This window comes from Pinus tabuliformis, chromosome Q (assembly GCF_031772625.1).
Source record: "Pinus tabuliformis cultivar Carrire ecotype Pingquan chromosome Q, CPIR1, whole genome shotgun sequence".
Lineage (NCBI taxonomy): Eukaryota > Viridiplantae > Streptophyta > Pinopsida > Pinales > Pinaceae > Pinus > Pinus tabuliformis.
The window spans coordinates 1,073,196,702-1,073,223,359 of NC_142296.1; positions in this window are offsets into that span (position 1 = coordinate 1,073,196,702).

Here is a 26,658-nt window from a genome sequence, read left to right on the forward strand (position 1 = left end):
CAAGTTCTATCTCCTCCCTCATCAGGGCACTGAAAAAGAGAAAAAAGAAGAAGGATTCAGGTGAAAACCTCCATGAAGCACCTGAGTCCCATCTCTGGGTTGAAAACCCCTTAAGGCAGCCCATGGATGAGAAAAAATGAAAAAGAGTAAGAATATTTCTGGGTGAAAACCTTCCTTGAGGCACCCAAGGAAGATATCTAGGGTGAAAACCTCTTTGAGGAAGCCTAGCTGTTTTTCAAATATATATATATATATATATATATATATATATATATATATATATATATATCTATATATCTATATATCTATATATAACAATAAAATAAAAAAAATAAAAAAGACATAATTCTTATTTGCACATGGCTGAGAAAGACAATCAAGGAGCAAAGAGGATCCAAAGGGAACCTTGCATCACTTATATTCATCTCCTCCACTCCTTACCATGCATCCCTGCATCAATTCCATTGTTTTTTTATTTCATTGCTTCAATTTAAGGTGAATATTGTGTTTTCTACGAGATCCCTTGTATTCCTATAGGATCCCCTAATTGGTAGGTTGGTTAGGTCCCCAAAATTCATTGTAGACATGATCTAACCCGTCACCTCATCCATTACCATCATCCTTGCACTCACACACACTCCTACTCCCTTTGTCCATTCATTATAGCATCCTCACAACACCATCTAGCAACATGATCAAGAAATTCTAAGGGAGACACCAAACATTGCCAAGTGGTAATCCAGGAGCTACACAATAGCAGCAGCATCAGATATGCAATCACATACACCATCAGTAGACAACATAAGAGGAAGAAGAATGACCAGGAAGCAAATGAACAAAACAACAGTTTTGATCCTCAACAAGCTCAAGTATGGCATCGAGACCACAAGTAAGTATCCCACTCACTCACTCATATGCATCATTTGATCAAAAGTTGTAAAGGTTATGAGGTAGTTGGTTTGTAAGTGAAAAGGTGGCCAGTTAACTTGGCCAAATTCATTAAGTCATCACATACAAAGTAGGGTTTCCTCTAACACATGGTTGTTGTCAACTCAAAGAACAGAGGAGGAGTAGCACAAGAAGTGGTTAACTGTGGATTTAACAATTGTGGGAGCTGATTACAAGGAGTGGGAATGACGAAGAGGTATAAAGGGAAACAAAACATCATTTGCATGCAATCATGCATTCCACCTCCATGAAACTCCCTCACTCAAGTAGCTCTCATAAATCTAGCCGCCCACTAGAAGAAAGGATCCATCGTTATGCAAGAGAATTCCTACAAGAACAGTCTACAGGAGCAGTCAACAGGATACACAGAGGTAGTCTACACGATAGGCAGAGAGGTGTTCAAGAGGGAATATCAAGAGATTTTCCAATGTGACCATTATAAAGAGGTAGGATTGTTATAGACATTTTTGTGCCTCGCAGCATGGAGCATGAAATGTCCATAATTACAGGGATCCTCAGTCCCTAAACATGTTGTTCTTACCCCTAGAGGAACAAGGTCAGCAAACCACAGCACTTCCTATCAGTTCTCCACCTGAAAACACTCAAAAAAAGGCTATTTTTGGATCATGTCAGCTGCTCCACTGAGCATCTGCGCTGAATGTCAACTGCTCCTCCTTGTACCTGCGCTGAAAGTCAAAACTAATGAAGGCTACCTGTGCTGGGCGAGATTGGCCAAGTGGAACAGTCATTCTGCAAGGTGTCAACTGCCCAGGAAGCTTCCAAACTGACACTTGGTTCAAGGAATTCGCCCTATGATGAGTAAGAGGTACTTGATCTCCATGTGGAAGCAAGGATCTCCAAGTGGACTCAAGAACTGAAGTTTAACTGAAGAGGGAGAGGACACAAGGCAGCTTTATGTCAGTCTCAAGCTGACTCATCCTTTCTCCTTTTACCCTATATATAGAGCTCTCTCATGAGGTCTAGGGGGGCTGGAATTTTGTGCAAGCAAGGAAGTGCTGTTGGTTTACAGATAGAGCTATTGGGTGATTGGTTTTATAGAGGGGAAGAGGAGATTTCTTGCTGCTGGGGAGGTGCTGCTGGATTGGAGCCATTTATGGTTGTAACCTTCTCAGAACCTTTTTCTTCTATCAATAAAGCTTTGATGTTCTCCTATATACTTGTATTGCAATGATGTATTGTTTTTATCTGTATATTTGATTCATTCTAATCCATGCATCAGTTATGAGTACATGTTTCTTGTAGTTTCCCCCTCTTGTTTTTGCAGGATCTTTGTGTAGCTGGGCCGGCAAAGGGAGCAAGGAGCTGGGAACAAGAGGCAAAGAGAGAAGACAGGATCGAAAAAAGCGAAAGACATCGGTTAGTCAATCTTTTCTTCCTTCTCTGTACTTTCATAAAGGAAAAATATCAAAGCTTTACTTTCAGTTGTTGCTAAGGAACTATCACCCTTAGAGTAGGGATAGGGTCATTCCGAGTCGGATACTTTTCCCCACAACAAACTGGCGACTCCGCTGGGGATCTAGTATCTTGTTGGTTTATTGTGTTTCTTGCTATTCATCTCATAAACAAGGAGAGCACCAAATCGAACTGCAATTGAGTCCTTCAATTGCAAAGTAGAGGGCAGCTGCTCTGGCTCAGTTTCTGAGCAAGTTTATGATTTGAAGAGCTGATCCACAAGGACTCTTGTGCTCTTTGTGATAGCTTTTCATCCTCTTGATCATCCCTTAGCTTTTACTTGACCTATAGCTTTTTATTTCAGCAAAAACAATGAATTTTTGAGCTTTTATGACCCGGAAACCCTTATAAACGCAACTCTCGTGTCTCAGTGCAGGCTGCCCAAAGGCAGTCTGCATTTCAGCGCAGGTACTCCCTTCGGGAACTGTGTTGAAAGTCAGTTTGACAGACCAGAGCCTGCGCTGGACCAGTTAGCCAGTGTCTTGCTGAGGTTTCCTACTGAGTCTTGGCCCTGTTTTCACTGTTGTTTTGCTGCTGATTGCTTGTCATTTGTACTTGCTGTAAACCAACTTTCCTTGACATTATTCCGCCTCAGTTGTGTGATGAAACTGTGATTGTTCTTTCAGTATTTCTTGTTTCAGTTACAGTTTCCCATTGTGAAAAGCAAACCAGTATAGCTGTGGCCTCTTAGATCCTGAACTGTAAAAGTGTCTTTGTGATCTTAAGAGCTAGTTTTATTACTGTTCATGGCTGATTGAGTTTGTTTGTTTTTCATTTTGTGGTTTGAATCTATATATTTCCAGTGTCTAAACAAGTCGATCTTAAGGTGTCTTTTGATTTTGGACAAGCTTGTTTACTTTCGCTTGAAATTAGATTCAAAGTTATACAACAGTTTCCTTTTTGTCTTACATCAACATTAAGGATAAAGAAAAGAAATATCTGCATTGTGCATGTGCATTATTGACAGTTTGCATGTTGATTTAGGAAAAAGTGCATTTAGTGTGTGTTCTATGATCTGTGTGAAAAGTTGATGTCTTTCTTTTCCCTCAGTAGATTAAGGTTTTCAAAGTTGAAAGATTGAAAAGTTTTGCTTCTCATCTTAGATTGCATTTAGGAAGTTGTATATATACATCTCGTGGTGATCCTTAAAGGCAAACTGCTAAGCAAGATCAACATTAAAATGAATTGAATTTACATAACAACGCATTGAAACATAACGCAAACACATAGAGGTCTAAGCTAGAGACATGTTCCGGCGTCGTTAAACGTGATATCTTAGCGTTGAGTGGTTGGGTGATTCCTCCACGGTGAAGCGATAAGTATCAATACGGACTTGTGCTCCCGCGTACCGTCGAGTATATTGGGAGACCCCTATAGGAATAAAGCCTTTATCCTTAGGAAGCCGTGTCGGCCGCCCTACTGATCGCGATGCAGTGAACACAGCATTCACGAAGATTGACCACCCGTACCGTAAAACGTATTCTGTGGTTTCGCGAAAGGTTTGGCACACCCTCTGCCTAGATCTCCAGAGCAGTTTCTTTTGGCCTTTTTCAAACTCTATAACTGAAAAAGTCCAACCGAGCATTTGTCACTTCGGGCTGGTTAATACATCGAAGGCGACTAGAGTCATCTTTAGCTTTTTCTCGACTCTTAAAACATGAAAAAGCAAAGTTGTGTCTAATAAAGCGTCGTTATAAAATTCATTTTAAACGGAACATAATCACTTCTTATTCCCGCGTTGATCTGTAAGTTGAGAACATGGAACGCCCCAACCAAGGAAGTCCACAAGATGTAAGTCCTAGTCCTTTCTCCTCTTGGGGAGAAGTTGGTGCGCCCCATATGGCCACATTGTCGCTTCCAGGACTGACAATAGGCCTGCCAGTTTGGCTGTTCTCGACCAATGTAGTTCAGGCCACCATGGTTCCTGATCAATCGAGTCAACTGTTAGATCAGTCTAGAGCTGCCCACCAGCCTTCTACTTCTGACAACTCTTCCTCCAATCCTTCATCTTCGCAAGGTAGAGCCGGCAAAAGTCAGCCTCCCAAGGAGAAGAAGGAAAAGAAGAAGAAAGAAAAGAAGAAGAAGGAGCCTAAGGCGACTGGGGGCAAGCAAAAGACATCTGACAAAAACACACCCACTGCACAGACCGGGCCTAAATCGCCATGTGTCATATGTAGAGGAGACCATTTCCACAGAGATTGTCCCTGTATTCCCTGGATACTAAGGGACTGGTCCCCTCGTCTGCACAATTCGGGGGCATCAACCTCTGACAATCAGGTTGATTGCTTTCCGTCAACCAGCGAAAGTGAAGGATCAAGACAAAAAGGGGGAGTAAGATTCCCCTGTAAGTTGTGTGAAGGCAGTGATGCCATCCACCGTTGCCCCTTCTTAGACGAAGCGAAGAGAGTTTTGGAAGATCGTCCAGTTTCACCGGTAAAACTTCCTCCTGGATACAAAAAACTCGTGCCAAGTCCTTCGTTGGTTGAAAATACAGCTGGCCCGCTCAAGTGGTCGGCTGAAGCGTCAGTCACTGAAAATGAAACTACTGAATCCAGACCGGACGAAAGTCCAAAGGTCGATACGGCAGTTGACCCGGTTCTACCTTCAGAAGTTTCATCTTCAAATGACACCGTCGCCGAAGAGTCATATTCATGCGACACCCTCACTGAAGAGAATAAGGATGACACCATCCAGGTTCTTTTCATCAGCACCGACTCTGATGAGCGTCAGGGAAATGCGCCCATTCCTTTATCACAGGAAGGAACATCATCAGGGTCATATCCGGCCGTATATTCGGTCCCACCACCAAGCAACCTGGTTGTATCCTTTGATTGGAATCAACTAGGCAGACCCCGGTTACCAGCCAGTATACCGTTCAGAATCATTGTCCAGATCTATAGAATGATTATGGCTGGTACTATCATTGATGAAGGGGCGTCTATGAGTATCCTTTCCTCTGTTGCTTGGAAAGCACTGGGTTCCCCGGCGCTTTTACCTGAGTTAAGAAATCTCTCAGGTTTTGATAAAGGAACCAGTCGACCATTAGGGATCCTCCCCAATGTGCCTGTTACATTGAAAGGGAAGACCGTTAATTTGAACGTGATGGTCGTCCAAGGACCCTTGGATTATAACCTACTCTTTGGACGTGACTATATTTATTGCATGGGAGCGATAGTCTCCTCACTCTTTAGAGTAATGTGTTTTCCACACGAAGGAAGGATGGTCAAGCTCGTAGACCAACTTTCATTTCTGGGATCTCGCATCGCAAATAGTCAAATACCAATCCTAAATGGTCTATTCACTCAAGATATACCTCCACCCCTAGTCCTCCTTCCCGATGAGTGCGAGTGATTCGGAAAGAAAGACTGGAACCCAGGGGGCATGCACCCTGGTCTGCTTCGGGCAGAAGAAACCTTGGGTATAAGGTAGAATTTCCGCAGAAGAATATGACTAGTCCGTACCCCGTCCGTGGATGGAAGAGGGGTTGTTCTGGAATAGTATTCTTTTGTTAAAGTTATGTGTTTGGCAAAAGAGTCATTCACCTTTGTCTAAAGAGGTGGGCAATGCCCAAGTAGGAATTCCCTTATTGCGACAAGCAGTAACCATCTTTGGGGAAAAGCAAGCCTCACCCATTAAAACAAATGTTTTGAAGGATAAGTAGGGGCAGCCTCCAAAGAAAGAGATTCTATTGTTGTGACATAGGGTAACCATCTTTGAGTAGCCTAATGATAGACATCGCCGAAGAAAGAGATTGATTTGCGGCAGCAAATAGAACCCTCTTCGGATAATAAGAAAGAGGCAAGCCTCCCTCAATAATACCAATGTTTTGTCTTTGAGTAGTGTTCTTCTCTTGTCACGAATAGCCGTTCGTTAAAAGTTGGGCCGACGGGAAGACTGGGTACCGCGTAAGACCCCTTAAAATAACGAGAAGACTAGTATCGTTAACATTAGATTGGCAAGATGACAAGTAACTGTGAACACCCAAAGAAAAGCAGAAGTAGGGGAAAGGAGGGGCAGCCTCGAAATTCTATCCTATACCTGGGGGCATGCAAACCTTCTGGAATGCAAGCTTGGGGCAGTTATTTATCTGGTTTTAAAATTAACCGTTTTCCGAACTTACATAAAGGAAGGATGAGTTGGAGCATAGCTGTGGTAAGGCGCAAGCTCTATAAAAAATGGATCCTTAGAGGAGGCATTCTTATCTTATGACTGGTATATCGAGCAGTTTTAGCACATAGTTCATGCTCGTTAAAAAATAAACGCAAGATCCGAGCAGTTTTAGCGCATAGTTCATGCTCGTTAAAAAATAAACATAAGTTTATGAGCAGGCTTTCCTTTAGAGTTCAAGCTCATTCAGAAAAAATGAACCGGTAAATACCCTTTTGAGATCGTAAATTCATCAGCCATAAAAGCCTTGGTCGTGTTTGTGCACCGTCACCTCCACCGTCATTTGGCCGATCATTCACTTCCATTTCTGTGTTTACCCATTTTGAGGAACATCTGTGAAGAGTGATTTCACCTAGCCATCCTTGTGACACTGCCGTGATTGGAAAATTCCAACTTGTACCTGGAATCAGTTGCTATCCCTATTTATCACTCGTTCCTCAAAAGACGAGTCCTCTTTGAGCTCTTTTCAGACTCGTAAAATATGAAAAGTTTGCCGAGTTTTGGCCTTCCAGCTCGTTAAAAGGACCGGAAGAGCTATCCCTCATTTAGACTTTAATCTTTTTGGACCTGAGGGATTATTACACAAAAAGATCGAGCGCTTGTCTTGTTCGGCTCGTTAAAAGTACCGAACACCCATCCCTTCTGTATTGTTTTATACTTTTTCGGACTTAAGGGATTAGATGACGAAAAAGGAATTATGGAGTTAACTTTCTGTACCTTTTCAGACTCTCTAAAAATGAAAAGGACCGAGTTTTCCTTGTCGTTAGACTCGTTAAAATGATTAAATAGCGACAAACTTGTCTTTAGACGAGAACGAGTTTCCCTATCGCTAAGCTCGTTAAATCATAGCGATGGGCTTGCCCGAAGGGCAGGTTATAGAACAAGCATATGTTATCCTCCTCAAGCTTGACAAAAATAAAGAGGTACTGGTCAGAAATGACTGGGGAAAAATTGGGAGAACATCAAAGCTTAATGGTAGCAAGTCGCTCTTGAACATGACACTTTTCTTCCGTACCACATTGGGTTGGGTTGTTTCATTCACCGGTCTCATCACCATGGTCTTCGCCAAACCATCCACATTTTGGGGTAATGCTACCGATCCATCGCATCAGTGTCGTTATATGTTCAAGAGAGGTCATTCTGAAAGTGTCAACCGTGTCCCATCCACTGCCATACATTATCCTTCATCCATTCATGATCGCCACCCTGAATCATATGTCACAGTTTGTTTTCACCTCCACTAAAATCATTAGCTCCGTTCCGTGTCATTGATGTGGGATTCATTAAGGCCCTCCTTTGACGGATCGCTTCTTGTCGACTTCAGCTCATTATCCAAGAAGTTGATCTAGGAACAACCCCATCAGTACTTTGAAGCTTGCATGCCTCAATGGCAAGTTTCTCACTTCCGGCGACAGGTATACATCAATGACCTTCGACCAGAAGATTTTGCGTGGCGTTCGACGCCAAGTCCTTTATTCACGCCACGTGAATTGTACTGCAGTACCTTGAGGGTCATTATCATTATCGGTGATTCCTCTCGCGCTTGTTAACGGTTTTCATCATTGACCGGTAATCAAGCGATGTCTTTCCATGTTCGACTTCAGCGAAATTCTCACATGGATCGACTTGTACTTAGAGTGAAGATTGAACGAGTTTGAAGACCCCGGATCTAGTTTCATCCATCCGGGCTGCGATACATATTCAGGAAATATAAAAGCATTTGTCATGTACATCATTGCAGCAGATGATCATCCTACTCAAAGGATGATAATTTCAGCAGAGAATTATCAGTCTACCATCAGACGATCGTCTGTTCTATGTACCAAAATGTATTTATAAAGCTGAGCATGGGAATGCCCGCCTCAGCTAGATCATGAAAACAGAATGAAAAATAATGTATTGTATTGTATTATATTACAGGGCACCTCTCAGCACTTGAATGAACTTCGGACCCTCTGGATAAAGCATTTCACCCGATAAACGACCTCATACTTTAGGGGGCAACTGTTATAGACATTTTTGTGCCTCGCAGCATGGAGCATGAAATGTCCACAATTACAGGGATCCTCAGTCCCTAAACATGTTGTTCTTACCCCTAGAGGAACAAGGTCAGCAAACCACAGCACTTCCTATCAGTTCTCCACCTGAAAACACTAAAAAACAGGCTATTTTTGGATCATGTCAGCTGCTCCACTGAGCATCTGCGCTGAATGTCAACTGCTCCTCCTTGTACCTGCGCTGAAAGTCAAAACTAATGAAGGCTACCTGCGCTGGGCGAGATTGGCCAAGTGGCACAGTCATTCTGCAAGGTGTCAACTGCCCAGGAAGCTTCCAAACTGACACTTGGTTCAAGGAATTCGCCCTATGATGAGTAAGAGGTACTTGATCTCCATGTGGAAGCAAGGATCTCCAAGTGGACTCAAGAACTGAAGTTTAACTGAAGAGGGAGAGGACACAAGGCAGCTTTATGTCAGTCTCAAGCTGACTCATCCTTTCTCCTTTTACCCTATATATAGAGCTCTCTCATGAGGTCTAGGGGGGCTGGAATTTTGTGCAAGCAAGGAAGTGCTGTTGGTTTACAGATAGAGCTATTGGGTGATTGGTTTTATAGAGGGGAAGAGGAGATTTCTTGCTGCTGGGGAGGTGCTGCTGGATTGGAGCCATTTATGGTTGTAACCTTCTCAGAACCTTTTTCTTCTATCAATAAAGCTTTGATGTTCTCCTATATACTTGTATTGCAATGATGTATTGTTTTTATCTGTATATTTGATTCATTCTAATCCATGCATCAGTTATGAGTACATGTTTCTTGTAGTTTCCCCCTCTTGTTTTTGCAGGATCTTTGTGTAGCTGGGCCGGCAAAGGGAGCAAGGAGCTGGGAACAAGAGGCAAAGAGAGAAGACAGGATCGACAAAAGCGAAAGACATCGGTTAGTCAATCTTTTCTTCCTTCTCTGTACTTTCATAAAGGAAAAATATCAAAGCTTTACTTTCAGTTGTTGCTAAGGAACTATCACCCTTAGAGTAGGGATAGGGTCATTCCGAGTCGGATACTTTTCCCCCCAACAAGGATCTAAAATCCCAATCCCCATTTACAAGCAAATGAACTAGAAGTCCGCTAAAAAGCTAGTGGATTACATACACATGAAACTCTATTTTCTCAAGCATTTTCTCATTCCCTCACTCCATGCAGCAGAATCCATGCCACTGTTATAGTTAGAGGGCTCACTATAGATCTCACCCCATAGTTCATCAGTAGGTTCACCACACTTACCGTAGGAATTGCATGGAGAAAAGAAGGCAACGCAGACAGTTAGGTGGCAAAATGGAAATTCCCTTTAGAAGGTGAAGAACCCACAAAGGATAAAAATGGAGTAAGGAGGGACAATCTTCCCTACTTGTGGAGTGAGGTAGGCTACCAACTCATCAAATATATCTCATATGAGGGTAGATACAGTGTTGTTTATGGCTACCATTTTAGGATGCTTGAAGAACTAAGATTTGGGGTAGAAAAACCAATTCACAAAAGGCTCAGCATACCCTATTTCTTGATGCAATCACTCATAGGCTCCAGCAACAAAGTAAATTAAGAGAATTCACAATAGTTGGCTCACCATGGTTTGATCAAAATCCTCATTGAGGATGCCCTCAAAACCTCAGGATCCCTATAAAATGGCCAGTATTCAAAGACTTACTAGTAGAGGATGACATCAAAACCGTCATCTATGATGTTAGTCCTTTTGTCAGAGAGGAAGAAGGCATTGAAATACAAGGGAAAGAACACAAGGAGGAGTCACCTAGGGTGTCTCCAGAGGCCCTTGAGAGGACAGTTGCAGCAAAAGGAAAACCAAATAGCATGTATGGCCAGCCTCTCCATGGAGGCCATCCAGTGTAGGATGCCAACTAAATCGTACGCTCTTTACCTCAGAGAACAATGGTTGCAATTTTAGATTGAAGCACTAGCACAAAGGGGCACCATGCCATTTCAAGACTGCGGGTAGTTTATTGATATTTGTGATCAAAGTGCACTAGAGGATAGGGAAAAAATGGCTAAGTTTTACTTGCACAACATGGCCCTCACATACATGAATATTTGGGATCCTAATGCAGAGCTAAGAGATCTACAATTAATGGCTTTGGCATCATTGATGAACCATGAGAAGTCAACGGCTGTAGAGATGAAAAGAATATTGGCTAGAGAAAAAAATGAACCTATTTCATCAGAGCTAAACAATCAAATCCCATGGCACTAATCAGCACCCATAATCTAATTGCAAATGATCCTTAACTGGCACCTAGATATCTTTCTTCCCAAGAGCAAGAAATTTCACATTTTGATAATACGTTTAGGCTACTAAGAGATGATAATATACAGGCCTACTAAAGGAGATGGAAAACACTACCACATAGCTTGAAGATTAGAGAATATCACTCCCCTCAAAGGTTGAGAGAGGCACTCAACAGGACACCTATGTATAAGAAATCAATGCAAAGGTTGAAGGTCAATTGGATAGGCCTAAAACTCAGTCCACCACTACTCCTAGGGATGCTAGAAGGGAGAAAAGAAGAAGAGGAAAAGAGGCAGTGGGAAGAAGTATAAAGGGAAGCAAACATCTATAAACAAGAAGAAGAGACCATAGCAGAAGCATGGGATGTCAGAGAGACTACCAGAGCCATGAAGGACATGGACATTGACTAAGTTTCTCAGAGGATGAGCAACACTTTCAGTAGGGAGGTGATGATGAGCCTCATCATTGGGTAATTATATGGGCCTTAATTGGCCTTAATTCACCTCCTAGCTTAGTCAAAACAACTATTCTCACAACTTATTGCATACTTTTGATTATATTTTGTTTATGAGATGAGTTAGAGTTGGATATTTTTATTTGTGGTCTAATGTACATGTAATGCAGGAATAAAGGATAAAAGCAAGGCACTTTGGCAAAGACCTTGGTCAAAACTTGAATGGGACAAGGGAGAGGAATTATAGGAGGAAAATGCTACTCATTTACTACCCCTCCATTCGAATATTCCTCCATCAGCTCGGAGTGCAAACAACCAAATCATGAGGAATAAAAGATAATTGATCAAGTGAAAGTGAGAGAAGCTAGTTTATCTTGAGTGCGGAGCCAAGCCTCCCTAATGGGAAGGAAGTCATTGGAGACTTTAGATGTATAAATAGAGAGGCTTAGGACCTCAATAGGATTCAGATTCTTATTGTAAAACTCTACCTTATTTCTAAGATGCAAGACTTGTGAAAATTTGTTATGTAATCCATGGTTTTTATAATAAAGATGAGTTTTGTTTTGAACCAACACTGAGTTAACTCAGAGGGTTGAAGCTTTTCGGTTAGGGCCCAACCTGAGTAGCCAAATATCCTCTTTATTGTACATGTATGCTAGCATAGATTTCTAGTTCTATTCATTTGTTTAGCTAGCTTCCTAGTTTTCTGTTCATTTGCTTAAATAGATTCCTAGTTCTGTTCATTTGCTTAAGTAGCTTCCCGATTTTCTGCTCATTTGCTTATGTAGCTGCATTTTCATTACAATAATATAGTGTAGATGATTTATGGTTCTTCTGTTAATTTTCTTAAGTAGCTGCATTCTACTTACAGTAGTGTAGAGTAGATCGGTTGTGCTTTAGTTACCTCCATTTGTGCCTTCTTTGAATTAGCAAGTTAGCTAGGAGAAAAACATCACCATAAGGTTGTTCCCAGGTGTCTTAGCATCATCTCCTCCCTCTGGGACCATGACTTGAGGAAGAGACGCTTCAACGACCCCAAAAACACAAGTTTTTGGTTCTCGCATCAGCTATGGGGTTTGTTGTTTGATACAGTTACTTGTTCAACCTCACTGGTTTTTTATGTCATTTTCATTGAAGCCTCCTTTTGCATGTTTTTCATGCATAACCCCCTTACCATCCAATCCACAACAAACCTACCAAATCACCGTCTGATTACTTAGTTTATCCAACTTCCACCTCACGTGAAGTCTTCCACCTACTTTATGTGGTTTAAACCCCCACTGTCGATATGCCTCACTTGATTGGATGACTATTGTGTCACCTGATCGCCAACTAGCTTGGCTGATCTCCACCGTTGATCTGTCTAGCCTAATCCAACGGCTATCGTGCAATCTCACGTGGATTCTTGCATGAGCGTTATCCACCTGAGAGCATGCAAGAAAAGTGGTTTTTTCATGCTACATGTCGCTTAGTTAGGCTAACCATGTTAAATTCAGAAATACAACTTACAACTTTGAGGGTGTGCGAGAAACTGCTTACCGCTTTCAAAACCCACTCCATCATTTCTACATGTTCTCTTCCCATGATATGATCTCCACCATCCATCCTCTGATTAATCATGTATGTCCATCTCTTGAATTAATCTCTGCAATAAGATCTCTACCATTCATCTCATGTTAACCATGTTCGTTCATCTAGTCACTAAACTTCTGGCGATATGATCTCCTCTATTCATCTACTTCATTACCATGTTCATCCATCCATTCACTTAATTCCTTGTGATAAGATCTCTGTCGTTCATCTGCTTCGTTACCCTGTTCGTTCACCTATTCACTAAACTGCCAGCGATATGATCTCCATCATTCATCTTGTTCATTAACCCTGTTCATCCATCTATTCACTTAAGCCCCCGTGATAAGATCTCCACCATCCATCTTCTATTCATTGAGTGATCCAATGCTCCCTATGCACTATTACATCCTTACGTCCTCCTTTCACCAATTTCGATCTCCGACTACTCTTCTGCTTGAAAACATATTTAGTTTAGTTACTTTTACTTACACCTTAGTATGCTTTAATGCTCTTTACCTCTGAAACTTAGATAGAAGCATTAATTTAGTGTTGATTTAGTAATTCTGTTTAGCATAGTTGCTTAGATGGTTAGTTAGGTTATTGTGTGGCTTAACATTACATGATTTTTTCTTCATTATTGCAGTAGAGTAGCTCTCTCTTAGAATAGATTTTTTCTTCTTCCATCAAAGAATTAAGCTTCTTTTGACCCTATAGAAGTCTGGCTTGGAACCCCTGGGGTCTCTTACCAGATGAGTAGTGACAACAGATAGGACCTTCACTTTTACTTGTGCATATAACACTATCACCTCCAAGTTTGTATCAACCCCAGGTTGAAATGTAAATCTAGTAGCCCTGGGAGTTGCAGCATTCTTGTTGCAATACCTAGGCTCATCACATATCAGGTCCTGTGATACCCTTATAATCATGTTTCTTTCCTTGCATGTCTTTCTTTATAACTTATAAATTGTCAGACACAAGAACCTTTTCAATTTTCGCAATGAAGCAGCTGTGATGCCCCATAGTTTCAATTTAAAATTGTTAAAATAATACCCATAGACAATAAAAAAAAAAAAAATATTTCATAATGAATAACCAATTTTCTACCAATACCCTATCCATTCCCATCATGAAAGGCAGGTTCCACTTCCAAACTGAAGAATAGCATTCCATCCTTAATCCACACTAGCACTAAAATCATATTTTATAACATATAGGTCCATTATATTCAATGACCAGATACATTCTCACACTAAAAAATAAAAACTAGAAGAAAAGTGACAATCTAAAATCAAAACTGCAATAAGTTGGACGCTTTATTACATTTTATGAGAAATAATTCTTTGTAGTTACCCATTTTGTTTGGGATACAAATTATTTAAATGGTGTTTAATGTAATTTATTTGAATCTCGTTGGATTTTGATCAAACAATTTTATAATTTATACCTTGGTTTTACAGTTTTTTGGATTCCTCTATAGAGATTTACGAGATTTACGATAAAGCTTGGTGGACCTAGATGCTCTTTTCAACATCTTAAGGTAATTTTCATCATTGTAAGGTAAGAACATGGAAATTTAGGTATTAGATTGTGATGGTCGGTAACATAAATTGTCTGGCACAGTAAGAGAGTTGCACAATACATTTTTGAAACCCAAAATCTTACGAAGGTTGATTCCTCCGCCATTTAAAAAAATCAATAGTTTTAAATGGGTTCATATAGATTTCCAGTAGAATAATATATTTTGGAATTCTATGCAAAAGAAAACACTATTATCATTTCATCGCCTCTAATGTAAGAATATTCTAAAGCTTATGCAATGAACACTACAAAAGGAATCCCAGAGGAACCATAAAGTGACACATTATGTACAGAAGTAAAATAATTCTATAGAAAAATTTTGAAACTCGAAAGCTTAAATGGTTACATATAGCATTTGAGCGAGATAATCTATTCCATAAATACATGAAAAAGCACATTTCATTACCTCTAATGTAAGAAACTCCTAAATCTCATGCAATGAATATTGCAAAAGAACCCTAATTCGTAGATTACAAATGTTATTGGCACTCTATTTAAGTCGTCTCGACAGTTTGATTTTGGAATAAAACACTTTTCAAACATACCATATAGGAATGCCTTTGCAGAAAAGAAAAGTTGACCAGTGAGAGTATCCCACCTATCATCTTAAGTGGTGCTTAGGGTTTGTGCAAACCATAACCGTTTGCAAAATCTCAAAAAAAAAAAAAATCATTCAATCTCAGAAAATTTAGGAGACTCTCAACCCTATATAATTATCAATGTCATTCATTTAATAAAATGAAAAATGAGAGGAATGGTTAAATAAGAAAGGTGGAAGGGTGAATATAACAATAGTAAGTAGCTAGAGGGATGAATTTTTTCCATCACAACTCCAAACATCTAGCAGAAGTCCAATGAAACAAATATAAATAATATTCATCTAATACAGTCAAAAGCTTGAATGGAGATAAAAATCTATATATATAGATTGTAACATGTGAACTGAAGTATTAAGTGAATACAAAGATATGACAATAAGTACTTACAGCAAAGCCAAAGATGAACTTCACCAATTTCTGCAGGAATTCGTCTAGATAAGAAATTTCCATCTAGTTGCAACACTGAAAGAGCACTAGAATTACCCATTATCATAGGTATGGCTCCAAACAGATGGTTATAACTCAAATCCAAAGACACCAACGACTTGAGATTACCAATAGTAGTTTTTGTGCTTAATTTCTATTTGCATTCAATTAATTTTAGTAAGGATGTTTCTAGGAAGCTCATGAAAAGGAATGGAGACCTAAAAAATCAATTTAGCAGCTCCGTGAAAAACTTGCCAGAGTCTAACATTGTAGAGAAATCAACTCAAGGAGAACTATCTAGTCATCCCAGTTACTGAATGCTAGCAACCAACACTTTGGTAAAAAGAAAGCTAGAACCTCCTTCTAGTCAAACCCACAGGAGCTAAATCCCCAGTGAAAGTAGACATGTTATTTATTTTATTGAAGTAGCTTATTGATTATTTACTATTCCCTTCTCTATCATTTTCTTTAAATGCAAAAAATATTCTTTAAAAAGACCATTATAACAAAGACCATGAATCAGCACACTGTAACTTTGGTGCCCACAACTATATTGCTTCTCATGCATCTTGTTCCAAAGCTCTAAAGCCATGTCTACATGCCCAGTGCAATATAACATCTCAATCAAATTGTCATGTATCTGTAAGGTTGGGAAGAAGGCAGTTACTGCAACATTATTATATAGCTCAAAAGCTTCTCTAGCCTTTCTTCTTTTGCAAAGTTGTGTGAAAACAAAACTGTATGTCTTTGTATTGGGAGTGAAGCCCTTTTTAACCATTGTCTTCAATAGCTCACATCATCTACTTCACCTAATGTCTAGAGGCTAGTAATAAAACAATTGTATGTCATAGAATCAAGGGTTGGAGTGACTTCACTCAATATAGCAAGATATTTTGGGACTCCAGTGATTTTTGTTAGAAAGGATGGATCCTGGAGGTCACGTATAGACTATCATTATTTAAAAAATATGGTGATTAAGAATCAATATCCTCTACCAAGGATAAATGATTTATTTGAAGAGACAAAGGGAACAACAATGTTTTCTAAGATAGATATGGGATCTTGGTATCATCAACTGAGAATAAAAGACATTCATCAACCATATCTTCTCATATAGGGAAACTAAGTCCAATATTTATAACATATAGGTCCATTGTATTCAATTACTAGATACATTCTCACACTAAAAAATAAAAACTTGAAGAAAAGTGACAATCTGAAATCAAAACTTTAGTAAGTTAGATGCTTTATCACATTTTATGAGAAATAATTCTTTGTAGTTACCCATTTTGTTTGGGATACAAATATTTTAAATGGAATTTCATGTATTTATTTGAATCTTGTTGGATTGTGATCAAACAAATTTATAATTTGTACCTTGGTTTTATAGTTTTTGGGATTCCTCTATAGAGATTACGACAAAGCTTGGTGGACCTAGATGCTATTTTCAACATCTTAAAGTAATTTTCTTTGATAAACCCTAGGATACATGTTCTTTTTTAGTTTTGCAAGACTTCACATATTCCATTAGCTTTATGTGTGACCTAATTAGTTATATTTTTTGCATGTTCATGTTGGAGTGTACATATAAACCAATTTAATCATTTTACTAGTGTCCACAGTCTTCTGCATATCAAACTATTGTTCTTGCAACTTAAATTGAGTGTCAACTATCTAATGATATTTCTCAAAAAAATGGAATTGTACTGATCTATAATATTTGCTATTTTATCTTGTACAACTTTGAATTTCAGCTAGTAGTTCTGCTTGAGAATGAATAGAGTCTAGGGAATTATGGTTTTCATTAGAGTTCTCCAACTGAGAATCTGGTTGCTGCTCTTTTTTCTCCAATTTGTTCACTACCCAATGAGCAGATGACTTCAAATCATTCAGAATCCTTTATGTATCTTGCTTGAATGCATTTCTCTGTAAATGATGGCACATAGACCCTGTACCCTGTATGCAATAACCTAATCTCTAAACCGATTTGCAGAATCTAATACTAGCAGAATAACAATAGTAAGTAGGGTGTACTCAACGTGATATGATAATCACAGGTAGAACAAAGATGAATTCTACTTCTTACTGACTTGGTTCTAGAATTATAACATACTTTAACAACAAGGTAAACAATGTAGGCAATTATATCATCGCTTCATCAACATTAGTATATATAAACCCTCAGTTCAAGTAGAGTCCAATACAGTTAATAAACAAAACCAATCATTTTTATGAAGTTTTATTTTGTTTCACTGTTGATAAGATATTAATTTCATTTAAGAGTTGATCTACTCCATGAGAACTCCCAAAATGGATCCCTTTTATAGCAACAAGGTGACCATCAATAAGCCTCCCAACATATATAGTCCCACAAGTACTATGTCCACACTTTTCTTTTGTAGTAGCAGATATTTAAGTGGCCTTCTCCAACATCCTATAAGAGAATAGATAAATTTTGAATTCTTTGGAGTACATAGGTAGAAGGCTTGCAAGTTGGCTTCCTCCCTAGACTGTCTAATTCAAAAACTAGATTATTTATGTTGTCTGTGTAAAGCAATTGCAATAAGACTTGCTGCCACATGTGTTGCCGAAGTCACAAGCCCGGCTGCAAGGAATATTACCTTTGTTGCATTATGATCTCTTCAATTGTCCTTATCGTATGCCTTCTCACCATGATTTTTGCATACTCTTATGTATCCAGTGCCTTGACGGAACTCATCCCCTTGATAGCCATCTTTATAAGCACTCCTCACATTGTTAGTTACATCTACCGTATGTTGATGGGCCACATTCGGGTCATAGTGAACATCATCAAAATGTGCCTATAACACCCAATTCCCACTTATCCCACACTTTGCATCCAAATGGGTCAATATGGGTGTGAGTATCCAACTAATGAAACTCTGGTAATGCAACTAGGAGAAGTGAGAAAAGTCATCATCTCCATGGTGCCATATTGTCTCATTTAGAAGGGGATAGAAAAATGTCCTACAAAACATGCATTACTCATTGTAGCTCTTCATATAAGGAATATTGCACTTTAGCAGACAATCTGGAGTGTTCTTGTAGTAAGATAGCTAGAGAAAGTTGCTGATAGAGAAATCACATAATTCTTCATGCCTTTGACACTGAAGCCCTTGAGGTTTCTAGGATAGGAAGATTGGAGAGGATTGATGATGATCCCATCTAATGAGAAACTTATAGTAAAGTTTGTTCACTTAAACCCTCATAGTATTGTTATAGCATTGCAATTTGAATCCATCCAGCTAATATTGCCTTGAATTGATATAGAAAGGATATGGAATTGAGGCATTCCCACACCTTTCACTGCATTTCCTTGTGCCCTGTGCTATGTTAGAAAACACTCTAATGGTGAAGACTTGAGGTAGCCATGAACTCAAAAATGCCATAATAACAAGATAGGAAAGGCTAATACTCATTTGTCTTGAAAGTTACCACATCATGTTATGGCATGCTAAGACAATATATACTTCCCAAAATAATAAAGAAAATACCCATGTATGTTTTGTATATCCACCTAGTTTTGAAGCCTTTTATGGGAAGATTTTGCACCTAATATGATGGTAGTATTCATCCTATGCTCATTACCTACTCTAAACTTCCCCTTTCAGCTTCACTACTTCATTCGATTGCAAAGTCTACAATGGTCCATACCAAATCAACCCAAAAGTAGGACAATCATGGCTCAAAATATATATGCATTCAATTTCTTTGTTCATATATATATATATATATATATATATATGATGTTGGTTCTTCGAGGTCAAGTAGTTGCTTAGACATCGTAGTAGCTTGTCTTTCATAGTGTGCTTGATTAGTACTTCATTGTATGTCCACAACCACCAAGTATATGTCATATATATTTACTCAGGCTACTAGATATACATACTACATATATGTGCAAATACCAAAAATGACATTTTGGACATGTGGGTTCAAACCTCTTGCATTTGGGTCATGAAGACATGACTAGTGCTTCATTTTCTAGTCCCGATAGCTACTCTGTATACATCCTAATCTATAATATACACATTGGGTATATCACCAAATCCTTGAAAAGAAATATTTTTTCATGCGGGCCAAGAGTCCTACATTTCAGTCACTCATTCATAATATAAAATATCAGGAAACCACCACTTTGATATGAGTGCTAGAATTCAAGTACCACTCTGATAATATGTTTGTTTGCACCATAACTAGGAAGTAGTTACACCGAGGCAGATGGAATGCAAATCCATATCTCTATAATTAGTGCAATAAAAGATTTATTTTGCATAGATTTTTACCAATCTGCCAAATCTTGCAATGCTTTGACAATAGCCATGAACCATTCAAACAAAAAATACAATATAGACCCAAGGAGGTGGTGTTCATTTTTGTCGAAATAGAAATGTTACCAACTTGGTGAAAGTTTTCTTTGAAAAAACTTGAAAAGACTACAATGATTTTGGATCTTCGTAAACATTCTTGGCGACTGCTATGTGCCAAATTGTAAATTGATAAGATGCGACAATCATATGACCTCTTAAGTGGATATTTAATAAGAACAGTGCTATGTTTGAGCTTTGAGCAGTTTGAAATAAAATTGAATGTATGAATATAGAGGCATTTGGTGCTACTTGTGCAGCTGATCAACCCTTTATTAAACTTGGGGAGAAAAATTTAGAGGGAGACCATTTAACTACCTCAACGCATATTCTTAGTTGAATTTTAACAAACACGTCCCTTGCAAACTCTAATCTCTCAATAGGAATACCACTTCCATTGCAAACTCATATGTGGGTGTTGTCATTGGTGGGTTGTAGGTTCAAATGCCACACCAACTAGATTTCACCAAATTGCATGGCCCACTAGTTTGATGTGCATGGTAGTCTTCAAGTCAGGTGGCTTCTCATTTTGACTTGAGTTCACTTTTGATACTGTGTACATTGACCTGCTTTCCCTACTTCAAAGTTTCTAAATGGGCACATTAACTTGAAACAATAACAAAGGTGACCCAATCTGCCTTCGTTCTTGCCAAAAAAATTTCTATAAAAATATGTAGGGCTTTCTCACCATACCCAACTTGGGCATATGTTGTCATCATTGCATTCCAATAAATTGCATTCCTTGTAGGGATTGTATCAAATAATTGGTCTGCACTCTCTAAGGTGCCAAAGTCATAATGGTTGATGTCCATGAAATGACATCTCACATAGCCATTTTATCAAACAAAAGGTTTACATCATCTATACTCCAACACATTTAGTATACATGTCTGCAAGGTAACTCCTAAAAAAGGCATCCAATTCAAGTCCACTTATGATTATCAAGCCATGTAGATGTCTTCCTTTCTCAATGGAGTGTAAGGTAACAAGTATTGAGGGCACTGTTGAAAGTAATATAATTCAGCCTCATGCTAGACCTATGCATTTCATGAAATTGTTGGAGGGATTCCTTACTATACCCATGTTGGGTGTAGATCTCAATCAATGTAGTCAAGAGACCACATCCCTCTCAAGAATCATATTAAAAAATTACCTTGCACACTCTAACCTACTGCATCAGGCATATCCGACAACCAAAGAATTCCATGTGAAAACATTAGGCATGCAAATGTGTTCAAACACTTCGATTGCATCCTCCATTCTATCACACTTAACATACATTTAAATAAGAGCAAGCTCTGGAAAGACATTGTTGTGTAACCAGCTCACAAAATGATAGAAAAGATAGTTGAATGCCTTAGAATTTAGCCTCTTCAAGGGGGCAACCTCCTTTACATTACACAAATGAACAATTCTTAGATGATTCAAATGAAAAAACCTCCTTTCTATATATAGGAGTCTAAGGAGTCACAATATAACCCAGCCGACCTAACAATAATAATATAAAGCCACAAAAATAACAATAGAGGGATTCTATGGGGCACAATAATAACAATATGGGTACAAATAGGGGCACAACAATATTAATAAGGGATACAACTACAATATTAATGGGGTAATCACTAGTATTATAGGGACCTAACATGCCCCTCTTCTTCAAAAAACTATTGTCCTCAATGCTTGAGTAGTTTTGGATGCTTCTGTATAAAATTCTCATCCTCCCATGTGGAATGTTTACCGGATAAGTCCATCCTCGTCAAGTTCTAGAAATATTGTTTGAACTGGGAGCTTGTCACCTATAACCTTCTTTAAACATGAAACATGGAAAACTGGGTGCACTTGAGAAGCTGCAGGAAGCTCTAATTTGTATTCCATAGTACCAATCTTTTGCAACACCTTGTACGGACCATAATACTATGCTGATAATTTATTATCCTTCTTAGCCTACTTGAGAGACATTTGTTTATATGGTTGTAGTTGTAGGAATACCCATTCACCTACATCAAAACTTCTTTCACTGTGATGTTGATTTGCCTGTTGTTTCATTCTATTCTGTGCCAACATGAGGTTATCCTTTAAGAGTTGGAGGACTTGGTGTTGATGTTTGATGTGATGTTCCACTGCTTGAACCTTAGAATTTTCTCGTAAATATGATGTGTTGGATGGAAGTTGATATCCATAAAGTGCCATAAATGTGGTCATTTTTGTTGCTGTATGGAAGGAAGTGTTATACCACCATTCATCCAGAGGAAACCATTTGATCCATTGTGTCTATTTATCATATACAAAGCAACGAAGATATCCTTCCAAACATTTGTTTACTATCTCAGTTTTCCCATTAGATTGAGGATGATAAGATGAGCTATGAGCTAAGTGAGTACCAAGATAAGAAAATAATTCTGTCGAAAAATTTCCAGTGAAAATGGGATCTCTGTCACTTACAATAATCTTTGGGTTTCCATGTAGATTTTGAATTGTTTCCATAAATACAGTAGAAACTGTACTGGCTTTAAATGGATGTGATAATGCACAAAAGTGTGCATACTTAGTAAGTCTATCAACTACCACCATGATGACACTCTTTCCCTTAGACTTGGGTAAACCTGTGATAAAATCCATTGAAACCTCCTCCCAACGTTGGCTTGGAATGGATAAAGGTTGTAATAGACTTGGGGTCGTAATTGTTTCAACTTTATTTTGTTGGCAAACCAAACATTCCGCCACAAACTTTTGAATATCTGATAAAAAATTCCTTCTTAACCCTGTGGTAAGTTTTTAAAAATCCTGAGTGCCCTCCTAAGGGAGAAGTGTGCAATTCCATAAGAATATTTTGTTTGAGTCGGGAATTCGCACAGAGGTATAAGCGATCTTTGTACCATAATGAATCATTTTGCCAACAAAATGTATCAGATGTACTGGAATATTGTTGTAACTTTCAAATAAGTGCCCACATTTCTTCATCATTCCTCCATTGCTCCCTTGATTCATTTATCCAATCTTGTTGGATAATAGAAATGGCGCACAACAATGCTTCCACATCCTCATCCTTTCTTGAGAGTGCATCTGCCACCACATTTTGCTTCCCTTTTTTGTATATGATTTCAATGTCATAACCCAACGTCTTTGTGACCCACTTTTGTTGCTCTTCATAGGATAATATTTGTTCTAAAAACTATTTAAGGATGTCATGATCCGTTTTTACCTTGAAGTGTCTTCCCATTAGGTAGGGTCGCCATTTCATAAGTGCATGTAGTATTGCCAACATTTCTTTCTCATAAATATCTTTGTGTAAAAACCTTCCCTTGATTGGACGACTTTCAAAAGCAATGGGTCTTTCATCTTGCATTAAAACATCACCAATTCCATTTCTTGAAGCATCACATTCCACAATAAAGGTTTTTGTGAAGTTCGGTGTAACTATGACCGATGCTTGGGACATTGCCTCTTTAAGGTGTTCGAAGGCCTTTTTTGCTTCTGGAGTCCATGAAAATACATCTTTCTTCAATAATGTTGTTAGAGGTGCTGTTATTCTCCTATAATTCTTAACAAACTTGCGATAATACCCTGTCAACCCGAGAAATCCTCGCAGATGCTTTATGGATGTGGGGATTTTCCATTCCTTAATGGCTTTAATTTTGCTAGGGTCTATCTTAACTCCTTCATGAGATACAATATGACCCATATATTCCACCTCTTGTACTACAAATAAACATTTGGATCTTTCTGCATATAATTGTTTCTCCTCCACTAGTTGTACCACCCTATCAATGTGTTTAACATGATCCTTCCAAGACTTCTAGATTACTATATCATCAAAAAATGCTAACACAAATTTTCTAAGGAAGGGTTTGAAAATGGAATTAATCAACCCTTGAAATGTAGAAGGTGCATTGGTAAGGCCAAAAATTCATAATGACCCTCATGAGTTTTAAATGTTGTTTTCGGAATGTCTTCAGTATTTATTCTTATTTGATTATATCTGAATGAAGATCCAAATTGGTGAAGTAAAATGATCCATGCAATTCATCCAGTAATTTATCAATGACAAGAATGGGAAACTTATCTTTAATAGTGAGCTTATTGAACTCCCTATAATCGGGACACATGCGCCATGATCCATCCTTCTTGTGCACCAATACTACTGGAGCAGAGAAAGAAATTTGACTAGGTTGAATGATACCATCCTCTAGCATTTCTGTAGCAATGCGTTCAATTTCACTCTTTTGGGCATAGGGATATCTGTACGGCCTGATGTTTGGAGGAACACTTCCTGGAATCAGATGAATAGCATGATCATGATCATGAATAGGTGGGAGAAATTTGGGAGTCTCAAATACCTTGGAATGATTGTCCAAGACTTTTTGGAGATCTAGAGAAATATATGATTCTGATGTGGAAACATCTAGCGAACATAATTGTGCAATTACACCTATTTGTTCCTTTTTTAGAAGCTTGGTCATACCATTAGAGCTAATTATCTTTCTTCGTTTCCCTGCAATACCCTTTAATTCAACTTCCTTTCCTTCTATAGAAAATTTCATGAGAAGTTCTTGAAAATTAGAAGCTATTGTACCCAAGGATTGTAGCCATTGGACTCCTAGTACAACATCAAACACCTCCCATGGATAGCATGATATTACGGCACTTTCTAGAGAAATTTATTGTTCCTCCATTTGCAACCATCACTTGACACTCTGGTGCTAGATATAGGAAGCAATTCAATTCTTTTGCTACCTTACAATGAATAAAATTGTGGGTACTTCCTGAATCAATCAACACTATTACCTTTTTCTTCTTCATTTGTCCTTCTATCTTGATGGTTTGAGGAGTGGTAATTCTAGCCAATGCATTACAATATATGGTTAGATTCATTTCTTCTTTATCTAGGCTTTGTTCCTGGAGTATATCCTCTTCTTTTGACCTTTCTTGCTCCTTTTCTTCTTCCTCTTCACAATCTATGTAGAATAATCTCTTCTCAGCACACTTATGAACTTTAGTGTATTTTCTATCACAATTGTAACAAAGCCCTTTTGCACTTTTTGCTTCCAATTTTTTTTGTATCAACCTTATAGGTTGTGGAAGACTAGGGGCGACAACACTTCCATCTTTATAGTTGTGAGTGGTATGCTTCGTAGTTGCCATAATTTTGCTTTCCATTTTTCTTGCTAATCTGAATGCCTTCTCTAATGAATCAGGTTCCCAAAGGCGAACATCATGTTGAATATTATCCTTTGAAGTCCCTATGAACACATCAATCCTATGCTCTTCTGGAATATTTTTTACCCTTATGTTCAATTTTTGGAACTCATCAATGTGCTCCAGTATTGAACCCTTTTGTTTGAGACTTATCAATTGGCTAAAAAAAAAATGTTGCTTTTTGTATCCTCATAATGTGCTATCAATTCTTCCGTAAAAATTGCCCAAGTGATAATTTGTTTATGAGAGCAAATCCATTGATACCATACAAACTAATTTGGTTCCAAATATAAAGTTGCAATACATACCTTTTGTGACTTTTGCACATTATTGAGATCAAAAAGTTGCTCCATCTGTAGTATCCATGTTGCGAGATCCTTACCATCAAACTTCCTCATATCAATTTTTGGAATATGATGGGTCTTTTATCCAACATTATAGTCTATGAAATAATGATTAAGATTTCTTTTGTTCACGTCATGAGTTTCCTTTACTACCCTTTCACCATTAGTAAGTATTTCTTGTAGAAAATTTGTCAGATCTGTCTTCAAATCTGCCATGCCTTTCATCAAATTTGTCTTCAAATCTATCTTCAAATTGTCCATATTACCTTCCACACCATTCATCTTAGCTTCCATGCCCTTTATCTTAGATTCCACACCATTTATCTTAGCTTCTATTAGCTTTTGTGAGAGTGACATTTGTTGCACTTGGTCTTGTAATTTTGATATATCATGTAGCATTTCTTCCTCTTCTTCATGAGTCATGCTAGAGATTTCAAGTTGCTTACTAAGTGTTTGCATTTTCTTTCCTTGGGGCATCAGTTACCGATAATAGTTCTCTACTATGCCCTTTGAATTCCTTCAAAATAATTTTTCAAACCAAGCTTAAGTAGAAATTTAAAAAAATCTACACACCTTTTTTCACTTTGTAGGAGCTCGATATTGCCTCTAATGTATCTCTGTAATTTCAGATCATCCCATTCTGAAATTGTGATTTGCAGTAGCCCTCTGTGTCCTCTTTCAAATGCCACTATTCTGATCCAAATTGGATCCTTCAAGTAAGATTTATGCCAAATCTCCCACAGTGACTTGATTATAGACTAGTTCAGTAGAGTGAACTTGTATGACATGCAACGTGTCCCTGTTTCGACCTTTGGCTCTGAAAAATATATAAAAGAAACTAAAATCCATCCTCTTTCCATACCTTCTTATGAAATTTCAATCTGATGCTCAAAGAGAAAGTTATGATGATTTTACCCAGGTCACCTGTTTGGAATGTAATTTAGGACTCTGCAAAAAGACCAAATTCCTCAGATCATATCTCTGTAAAAATAGCATTAAAAGCTCTGAAATTTGGACCCAAAGTTTAGTGTGATTTCATCTCAAATGGGTTTTTTTTTTCACTTCTAAAACGTGGCAAAAAATATATATATAGCGAAAATTCCACGATGACACATTTGGAGCAGCGAAACCCTAGAATCCAAAGCACAACCTCCTTTACATTACACAAATGAACAATTCTTGGATGATTCAAATGACAAAACCTCCTTTCTATATATAGGAATCT